Source organism: Cyprinodon variegatus, unplaced genomic scaffold (genome assembly GCF_000732505.1).
Source record: "Cyprinodon variegatus isolate N-32 unplaced genomic scaffold, C_variegatus-1.0 Scaffold223, whole genome shotgun sequence".
NCBI classification, from domain to species: Eukaryota; Metazoa; Chordata; class Actinopteri; order Cyprinodontiformes; family Cyprinodontidae; genus Cyprinodon; species Cyprinodon variegatus.
Genome location: NW_015150676.1, coordinates 537998 through 547931, shown reverse-complemented (window position 1 = coordinate 547931; position 9934 = coordinate 537998). Strand labels below are relative to the sequence as shown.

General features: G+C 39.5%; 1 protein-coding gene across 10 annotated transcripts in view; it reads left to right on the top strand.

The window, feature by feature from the left end:
* The window catches only part of LOC107088586 (teneurin-3), a 471923-nt gene that overhangs the window by 159208 nt on the left and 302781 nt on the right, over nucleotides 1-9934 (top strand). The window contains exon 1 of one of the 10 annotated variants that reach the window (XM_015380865.1): nucleotides 5328-5826. The exons of the other annotated variants lie outside the window; for them this stretch is intronic. The gene's annotated coding sequence lies outside the window, so the exon portion shown is untranslated. Of the gene's footprint in view, nucleotides 1-5327; nucleotides 5827-9934 lie in introns of those variants that run through there. 10 annotated transcript variants of the gene reach the window in all.

The following is a 9934-nucleotide window of genomic DNA, read 5'->3' as shown; positions in this document are numbered from 1 at the left end:
TTGAAACTGGGAAGTCAGATAAATGTAGTCACCAAAGTGATATTGTTTCTGTTTGATGCTTTTGGACTTTCATATTTTCCGTTGATCTTAAATTGCGACTACAGCCAAAGGTACACACACAACCATGACTAAAATACTGTTCCATGTGATATCCCAGCTTCCACGTAAAAAGGAAATGCAGCAGAAAAATTCCTTCCTTAGACACCCCCCCTCCTGGTCACTTAGGAGTTTCATTTGTGATTACTGCAAGCATCTATGGACAGTGAGTGATTTATTAGTTATTAGTCACCATATGACCTAATTATAGGTCTTTTCTTATGTAGTCATTTAATTTTGACTTTTACATTCCCTCATCCTGTCCCAGACACTCAACCTCCTCACTGTAAAAATAATCTAGAAAAATTTAAATCAAGTGTATTTATCCTTAATTTTAGTAGGTAAATAAGATGATTTGCCAATGGAATGGGTATTGTCACTCTTAAAATTTGATAATTAGATAATATGCAATTGAAATCAGACAACACAATTGCTTTTTTTCTTATTTTAAAAATTACCTCCTCAATTCAAGAAAAAATTCACAAATTTTAAGAAAAAAAAGACTTATTTAGATTGTTTGCAGACAAATTGTTTGCAGTGATCTGCTGATCCTCACTGTTGCCCCCTAGTGTCTCTCTGTGGAAGTTTCGAAGTTTGCTTTACATTGAGTTTAATATAGTTCCATGCCTAAATTAAGCTTCAGTGAATGACCTGAAAAAACTGAGGCCGCCATCAAGCTGTGAATGATTTTATTCCCATCATATCTCACCGTTAACGCGTCCTGGATACATTATGCTAAATTGATAAAAAAAAAAAAAAAAAACCTGCATTGTGGGTAGCATGAGAATACAGAACACGGAATTCTTGGAAGTTCATAGACAACCTCACCATTAGCGGAATGATGAGTCAGCATACAGACAAGAGAATGGCTGGAACACGGATGCTGTCAGACCCAGTAGAGCTTAACCTGCTGAGGACTGTACAGATGACAGTGAAGCACCCCCACCACCACCCCACCCCACCCCGCCCCGTACCGTGGATTCCTCCTGGTTTCTAGGAAACACCCACACATAGACACTGTTTGGAAGAAAAAGCAGCAGAGATAACAGCAGCAGCTTCAGGTCATCTTCACCATGGTCGCTTCCATCACTGTTTGGTTTGGTTCAGCCATTAAGGCCGTCTGGGTCAGATGGCAGCAAATAATCAGATCTACAGAGATGATCTATGGAGATAACTTTACCTCCATCCTGACTTCTACAGCTCAAGGGTGAGGAAATGTTATGGTTTTCCCTTTTGGGACTTTGAGTTTTTAGTTCTCAGTTATGTATGTCATTCTGCTTTGTTGATCCTTGGTTTATTTTCCATTTTATGTTTGTTTGAGCAGTCTTAAGTTACTATCTTATGCCTGTCTCCTTCCCCTAGCTCCCTTCTAGTCACTTCTATCCACACCTGCTCCATATCAACTGATTACACCCTGTCTTAGTTCTCTCTCCTACTCTCTCCTATATATACTCTGTGCAGTACTTGATCGTTTCTCTGCTCCTCACGTCTGTTTTCCTTGACGTCCCCTGGATTTTGGTATTTCTGTATTTTACTTTTGGATTTTTGCTTCAGTTGCCACCTTTTTGTTATTAAATCTTAATATAAATTTTTGTTTCTCAGTATTTTTGTGTTTTTGGACGTGTGCCTCAGTTTTTCTTCATTAAACCCACAAGAACTCATCTCTGCCTCACTCATCTCTGCATTTGGGTCCTCTACCAACCTCCAACCCAACGTTGACAGGAAAAGGAGAAGGGCAGCTATGATCTCTGCAGACTACAGGTCTGGGCTACAGAGCTATATTTGAAAAAAGCCACAAACAAAGGACAAGCTAAGTGATTAGATTAACCAGAATGAGTAAAAACTGCTGGGAATGTCATGAGGACATGAGAACCAGATGAGTCCAACCAAAGCGATGCAGAGCAGCTGGATGAGGAACTAACTGAGGAGCTGAGGACAAATGAGTTAGAAATGTAGAAAGAAATAAACTGGGATACAACAGATATTACTGTTCCAAAGCTAGAGACATATACCAAGAACAGTAAAAAAGAATAGAACACACGAAAGATGTGACATTATTAAGCAGTCATTACCCTGAAAGGAGACAGGCTTCATCTTTGAGTTTTTGACTGACAAAAATTGAAAATAAATAAGAAAAATCCTAACATGATGCAGACCAAGAACCAAGTCACTGATAAAGAAGCAAAGGTCCGTAGATCCTGACACTTTGTACCTTATATTTATCGGTACGTACACCTGATGAGATTCTAGTGTGAAAAAATTCAAGAAAAGCGCGCATTTTATATAGACTGACCGCACATAAGATTAAAATGTAAATATAAAATAAATCCCTTTATTGTCCCACAATGGAGAAATTCACTCTGCATTTTAACCCATCCAGTTGGGGAGCAGTGGGCTGCCATTGTGCGGCGCCCAGGGAGCAGTGTGGGGTAAAGGGTCTTGCTCAGGGACCCAGAGTGCAGACTGTGAGGATCGAAACGAGGATTTGCAACCTTCTCAGAGCAAAAACACACTGCTCTAACCACGAGGCCAACACTCCCCTATTTAACTATTAACTATTTTAAGTATTTTTTAGCTTTTTGTTAATCTGATCACAATGTGGAGATGTTTTTAATGGCCATATTATGGCCCTTGATTATTAAAAAGTTTGATAACTTGACAAACATCCAGAGTCATCCACACGCTGCACAGCAACCGCAGGTTATTGCTAAAGAAGCTGGTTGGATAACTGAGTCCAGAAATAGTTCACCAAGGCTGGAGTCAGAGAATCAAAATCCACCGCTTAAAAAACAAATCCTGCATGTTTGTGTCAAAGTACTTTTCTACAAGAGATGCCATCAGAAACCTGTTACCTGTAAACCGCAGATTTTATGGAAAATTAAAGAGGACAAAATTAAATAAATATATAATTAAATAATGTTAGGTTTTATTAACCTAACAATAATTACCTTTACCATGAAATATAATATATTTCATATACATATATTTAAACATTCATATAAAATATTTGCCAGAAAATGTACCGTTAATTTGTTTAATACATCATTAAATTAACAAAATGTACCATAAACTACATCAAATGAATGCCAAATAAATAAATGTTGCATTCAATAACTAGATTTTCCATATATTTCATTAAAAGATAATAAAAAAGGGAATATACCAATAAAAAAATGTAATATACCATTACATTTTCAGAACTATAAAATAAGTCAAGGTAACATGAAATACACATAAAATAAATAAATATACCATTGACTTATGAAGCATAATTAAATAATTATTTATGTTATTAAATTGTAACAGTTTTTTAATTATGGAATTAAGTGATTATTTTGAATTAGTTTATTTATTAGGTTCAGCAGAATTATGAAACTATTTAAATTGTGATCATCAGCCTCAGTGGGCAGGATCATGGAGGCTCCAATAAAGACCGCTTTGCTTCTTCTCCCTTTGCTATGACTCTGAGGTCAAAGCCACACGGGAAGAAGTCGGAATTCTGGAAATAACTTCAAGAAGTCATTGATATTTATTTAACACAGACTCTGGGTGAGCAACAGAAACCTCCATAAGCCTAGTTTGGTCTGAAATCTCCCTAAAGTTCATTAAGGGGACTAACTGTGGTCCCATTGATTCATGAGCTAAAGCTTAAGCCTGTTTCTGTGCTGGACATGTTAGCCGCTTTATGCAAATAGGTGGATAGATGGATGTAGTTCCTCTACTCACCTGGAACCAGCAGCTACTGGTGGTATCATTTCAGTTAATACTAATTTATGCATGGGCTGCAGTTTGGAGCTCTAATGCCTTGCAGCAAGAATGTCCTCCAATTGATTCCTGCAAAGTGTTTGCATGCTCTCCCTGAGCAAGCGTGCGTTCTCTCTGGGTACTCCACCTTCCCCCCAAAACATGAGTGTTAGGAGGTTAATTTTTGTTTCTAAATAAGTGTGTGTGTGTGTGTGTGTGTGTGTGTGTGTGTGTGTGTGTGTGTGGCTGTGCCTCTGTTTTGCTGTAAAAGACCATTGACTTGTCCATGGATGAAAATAAAATCTATATATTTACATGAGGCTTATATATTTTATTTTAAATACTTATTAAATGCATTTGGTATTTATTTCCAGTTTCAATAAATTAATGATAGATTTACATAGTTATTTTATAGGTTATTTGTTTATTGTTTTGAAGCACTCGTCCCCCTCCAAAAATTGTGTTTAAATGAATAAATATATCAAGTAGAAAGAATTTAGGAATAGCTCTGTTTTACTTTTTGTTATCCTTTGGGCATAAAATAGATGATGACACTCATTGAATAATAACTTATTGTAAATAAGAAAAAATACCCAGCACATTTAACACCATTAAGTAGAAAATCTGATTTAATTTAGAGTTAGTATTTTCTATATTTTGGGTTAATTAAATTCAGTCAAAATTAAATTAAATTCAATTGTATGGAATTAAACTAAATGTTTCCATGCTTCCTAATTTTATTGAATTTGATTCCATTTAAATTGGAATAAATTTAATAAACCCAAATTATAGAAAAAACTAGATGCTAAATTCTAATTCTAATCTAATTGTTTAATGTGGTTGAATTTGATCGCTGTGGAGATATTTCAAATCAAACCCATCTGGTTGTTTTTATGATGAAAATAATGAGGAACGCCTGAATCTGCACCGAACAGCAGCTATGCAAAGTCACACATCCTCAACTTCTTTCACCTTCTAACTTCTTTTTCTCTTTTATTTCTTCTAACAAAGTAGATCTGATTAAAACTTTAAACTCCCTCATGAAACCAACATTTCTTTTCTTTCTGTAATGTCGTGTTTTATCATGCAGTAACTGTTTCGCTCCAAAGTAGGGTGAGTTTATACAGCTGCCTCAGACCGCAGCTCACACACACACACACATGCGCGCGCGGGTAGGCGGCGCGCGCACATTTTGTGGCGCTGAGGGGAGAGAAACGGATCGGGCGCAGAGCGCACGCGGCCAGGAGGTGTAGCTGCTCCGCTTTTAGGGCCGCGGTCATGAAAGGGGGGGAGATCATGGCTGAGGAATGCTCGGAGAGAGGAGCGCCCTCCTCCACCTCACAGCTTCACCTTCGCTCTCTCCCCTCAGAGCGCTACCTGCTCCTCCCCCCTCCACCCAGGCAGCCAATCACATCCCGTACTCCTACCGTAGCCCCGCCCACTCCCCTCTCTCTCTCAGTGTGGAGCTGGAGAGGAGAGAAGGCGCGAGGGATCGGGCAGAAGAGGCGCACACACGCGGCAGAGGTGCCAAAAAGCTCGCGAGGACGCAGGACTCACAAACGCTCGGGCGCGTGCGCGCGAGAAGAGGGGGAACCGTTTCCTTCTGAAGGAGAAGGAGAAGAATAAAGAGCAGCAGAGTGTTAAAGGAGGACAGAGCAGCAGCTTGGTGGAGTTTTCCCTTTTCATCCCTAACATGGAGCGGAGAGAATGAGAGAGGAGTGAGACGGAGGACAGCCAGCAGCACAAGTCTGCCTGATTCTATAAAATAATAAAATAAGAAGAAATAAACTAACAATTCCAATAAAAGGAGGGAAAGAAAGACACGAAAAAAGCAGCTTTGTGCGTTTTATGTCTCCTCCAGAAGAAGGGAGAGAAGAAAAGGCATCCAGGGAAGACAGACTGAGGTGTTTTCCTGCGAGCCTGAAAGGATCCTATGTTTCTGCTGGAAGCTTTAACCCTTTAAACTGGAGTACTTCCACAGACAAGGTACAGGGGGGGTCTATGGGCTGAATGTAAACTCATTGACTGAACAACACTGGGTGTGTGTGTGTGTAGGTGTGTGTGTGTGTGTGTGAAAATAATGGCTGCAAGTAAAGAAAGAAGCAGTGAAAATGAGGAAAAAAGAAAAAAATAGTGTTTTCTTCAGAATCCCTCCATGTTTCCTTCCTTCTCTCATCTTAACCAGTTTGTCTTTCCTCTTGTAGACTCTATAGGATGCTGGGAGGATTTTAGTGTCCCTCTAAAGTGAAAGTTAATCCTCCATAAAATCCATTTTCCAATCCAGGTTCCAGCCTGTTGTAGCTCCCATGCAGCCGCTCCTCATCAGAGGTAAAACCCTGGATCTGCAGAAGACTTGGTGAATCAGTGTTGCTGAGGACAGACAGCAGCAGCAGTGAATTCACACCGACAGAGTTTCACGTCAGTCCTTAAAGGTCAGATGTGTCCTGAGGACAGGGTTGCCTCTGGATGATAACGCCCAAACCAGAAGCAGACGCTTTTAATTCAATTATAGCTTCAAAAGACGACACTTTGCTCCCATTTCATGTCGTCTTGGCTTTGACTTTGAATTCTCCACATCGGTGTGTCCGCTCCTTAGCGAGAAGACGTTTCTGAAGAAAAGGGGTACTATGCAGCAGCTTTTCATCCTCCTGAAATAGAAACCAACCCAGCCAGACTGAAAGCTCCAGAATGACTCTCCAGCCTCACACCTCAGGCTTTGCATGGCCGTTATAGCAGAAGGCATGAGGGGGTCCTGTCCGGTTCTTAAAGTCAGAACTTTGAGTTTAGCTGAAGGCTTCCAGGCCTCTGCTCGTCGTCTGATTCAGATCTGATCCAGAAAAGCTGAGTGCAAAGGGAAGCTTTTAACCAAATGTTTTCCCACATTTTATTTATGAAACAACAGGCATAAAGTAGAGCCCCTGGTTCTAATGTCACTAAGCATGAGTTTCTGTTGTGGTGCAGATTATCTGAGCTGAACATGAATAAATGAATCCACGCTTAGAGCAGCTGCTGTATAATCACATTAAGATAAAATCATAAATAAACTCTTTTCTTTATCTCTGCAGAGACTTAAACAGGGAAAAGTTTCAGCTGGCCGCTGGGTGTGAGCCTCACAATAATAGCAAAAAGGTTCATTAAAATGAAACATTAAAAAATCCAAACTTCAAGCCAACAGTGTTATTGGAATCCTTATTACCTTTGGAACATTCAAAAAAATGGATATTTTGATGGCAAAAATTAATATGAATGTAAAAACAAGAAGCGCAAACTTGCCCGAATATATTAAGAAAAATAATAAAAGTGATTCTATAAGAAATGTATAAAAAAAACACTCTTATAGTAAAAGAAGCACATTTTTTAGATATAACATCACCTTAGAGCCATTAATGCTGATACTGGCACTTACATTTTTTAGTTTATAAACATAAATATAAGCGTTAACTAAGCTTACTAACTTTTTAATTAGCTTTTACCTTTTTTGACTTTTTTCAGCTTAATTCCCAATAGCTAAAATATCATTCAAGGGCTCATCTAATTGGTCAAATGCCAAAATAAGATGTTCAGCTATGTAGCAGTATCTTTGCTGAATGGCTGGATATAGATCTTGTGCTTCTAGATCTCCACTAGTAAGGGGGATGCAGGTGATCAAAAATGCTAACTTGCCCTATAAAGGGTTAAGCGGATCTGATTTGCCGTAGGAACAATTTAACGCCTCTGCTTTTAGTCCAGTGTGTTTTGGAAGGCCTGATGATGATGATGATGATGATGATGTGTTGGGGGGGTGTCGGCCTCCGTGCCGCCGCTCACACACACAGAAAGAGAAGATGGGCTTTAGCCTAATGACTTCCAGAGATTTGCATTCCTCTGCCACTCTGCCGAGTTGGGTGGAAGTGTGTGAGTGTGTGTGAGGACGTCTTTCCTTCTTTGCTCTCCTTCCTCACACACTAAACATTCTTCTATAAAATAAAATTATGGGCTTCATCAAAACACCGGGCAGGGTGTGTGTGTGACATGGCAAAGGAGGAAGTGGGTGATGGATTAAAGGAATTAAAGTGTCACGGTGAGAGGAAACACGCTGGAAAACTGTGGATGGACGGAGGACGGAGGGCAGAGACAGCGGAGGAGGCAGGAACATGTGCGACTGATTAAGATTCCTGCAGGGTTATTAGACGGGATCAGGCGAAAGGGAGCAGTTACATTTTATATCCTTTTCATCAAAAATTGATCAAGCTTTATGTTTAACAACGGAACCAAGTGCTTTGCTTTCTATTCCTTTAATTCCTGCTTTTTTTTCTGGTTTGGAATAATTGAACATTTTATTCTCTGAGGGGCTTTGTGAGGCAGTGCTCCCAGTATTACCACACCTCGCTTTAATGCCTTATTAATGCTTTATTACCATGTTATTACTGCATCTACCTGCCCCAAATATCCTGGTTTAAAATATTTATTTTTGTTTTTCTAATCAGTTTTATCATTAGACATTATTATAAGAGCTGTGTTGTGTTTTTTGTGATTATTTCAGTGTCTTTTTTTTGAAGTTTTTCAGGAATGTTTTAGCGGATTAGGAGTTGTGTGAGTTTCAGACCAACCCCTGTGCAGCACAATGCATTCAGCCAAGCAGCACAGACAGCTGCAGCATTCCAGCAGTGGTTAAACTAATGAAAGGAAGAAAGCTGTGATACGCCAACCTCACCTCTACCTGCTTCTGCAGGAGCTTCCTCTCTTAGCGTGTTTAGCAAACAGCAGCTCATCGGTGAGCTCATAATTGTTATCTGCACAGATTCACCCAGAAATGGGAAAGGTTCATAATATGCAGTTATTACGGCAGTTAAACAGCCGTGTGCCTTAAAACGGCTTCAACAAAGGCATCAAAAAAACTTATCTATAATCAACTTTGATTAGAAGCTTAATCTTAATCAATAAAAATAACCAAACCAAATGTTGTTGTTTTTTAAATATAGAAACAAAAAATATTCTATCTTTCAGCTCAGCTCCACATATATTTTTACTCTTTGTTCATTTTTATAAACCAGATTTTTGTTTCTTCCCAACCAGTATATCTGAATAAATTATTTTTGAGGCAACTAGATGATATGAGATGGAAAGTTAATATTAGCCTTTTTTAAAAAAATATAAAATAAACATATTTAGTGGTTGGGTTGTTTTATTTCCTATTTTTAACACCCCCCCCCCCATTATTCCCAGCTGTAGTTCATTAAATGAGTCCTTTCATGTTTGCTTCACCACAGCAGTTATAATCAGACAGTGTGTTGGAAGCGTCCTCCGTGGCGGTAGTTAAAGATGGCGGCGTTGTGATGAAGAAGCGGGGCGTTCCTCCTAAATGAATGGAAGTCAGTGCTGCAGAGTTTCCCTTCCTTTAAACCCTATCAGGCCGTCATTTATATCCATCGCCTCTGATGTGATCTTCTTCAGCAGTTCCACTGTGATTCTGTTCATTCCTATTAAAATAAATGAAACCTAATGGCTAATTACTCCCGTTTCTTTTGAGAATAGTTCTCTATAGCGCTTCAAAAAGATTCATTTCTAATTATCTAAATCTCTATTTGTAAGATTGTTTTTGTTGTAATTTTAACCCCTGGCTTTTTCAGTTTAGATTTAAAAAAATGATGAAAGAGCAAATTGACATTTTGAATGAATTCTTTCACTGATCTTCCACGTGTTTTCACACTCAGATAAAGTGTGTGTGTGTGTGTGTGTGTGTGGATGTTGGTTCAGATTATTCTTTTTTTCTCCCCCTCCTGAGGCTTTATCAGATTATTATAGATGTATTTGCAGATTAAGGGGACAGGGTGTGTGTGTGAAGAAGTGACCACTGATGCAGACAATGTGCCCAGCCAACCATTATATGACCTGCTGGATCCCAGCACCGCTGCACACACACACACACACACACACACCCTTCTATGTCCATGTTCACATGAGCAGCCATGCATGCGCCGCCGGGACGCTCACAATGTCGCCAGCAGCTTTCCGTCTCTGGTCAAGGCCGGAGAAACAGGCTACCTGTCCTAAGACTGACTGACGGGGTGTGTGTGTGTGTGTGTGTGTGTGTGTGTGTGTGTGTGTGTGTGTG